We start from the raw sequence: 904 nt of genomic DNA on the forward strand, positions 1-904 counted from the left end.
TTTGCTTGGGGGGTCTTCTCCGGAAGCAGCCCCCCCAGGGGCGGCCCTGGTGTCCCCTGCACCTGACCTTCCACCCAGCCAGGATCGCTTCCTCCCTCTGAGCCTCCCTGACCTTGATTCGTGCTTCCCTCCTGGCCACGTCCACCCCGTCCCCAAGGCCACCACCCTGCGTGGAGGGCAGGTCCTGTCTTCGGCACTTGAAGGTGAAGACATTGGCTTCGGGTTCACGTGTTACCAAGGGCCTCTTACGAGGACCGTCGAGGAGCTACGAGGGTCCTGTGACCGGGAAGGCGTCTGTGGACGTCAGGGACAGACTCGAGGAGTTTGGGGGGGCCCTCCGCACCTCTGGTCAGCAGCGCAGCAGTTCCTGGACACCCCGCGCCCGGTCTCTGGAGTGGACTGCAGTGGCCAAAGGCTGCTGACCTCACTCCGGTCACTTACGAATTAGATTAAGCGCAGGACGTGGACGTGCACGCCCGAGGCGCGGTCGGCCTCCGAACCGGACGTTTCATTGACGTCACAGGCGTGTGTGCGTTGAGCGTGAGCGTCCCTGCCCGGGGCCGAAACCGTCATCCAAACCCGCGTGCTCGCGTGGCCACCTCACGGGGTCGCTCCGCCTGCGAATCTGCTCTGTCTAAACGGCTCGCAACATAGTGTCAGGGTCGACGCAACATAGTGTCAAGGTCGACGCAACATAGTGTCAAGGTCGGCGCAACATAGTGTCAAGGTCGACGCAGCGAAGCGGCAGGGCTAGTGCTCCGGTCGGGGCCTCGTTTGCTGAAGGAAAGCCCGGCTCCTCTGCGCTCGTGGCCATCGCGTGGGGCGCAAACTGCGCGGCGTGCGAGCTGGGCTGGGGGCTCCACCTCCTGCTCTTCTCCGACCGTTGCCACCAGGCCTTTCCCCA

This window comes from Pteropus vampyrus, unplaced genomic scaffold (assembly GCF_000151845.1).
Source record: "Pteropus vampyrus isolate Shadow unplaced genomic scaffold, Pvam_2.0 Scaffold418, whole genome shotgun sequence".
In the NCBI taxonomy this organism is placed as follows: Eukaryota; Metazoa; Chordata; class Mammalia; order Chiroptera; family Pteropodidae; genus Pteropus; species Pteropus vampyrus.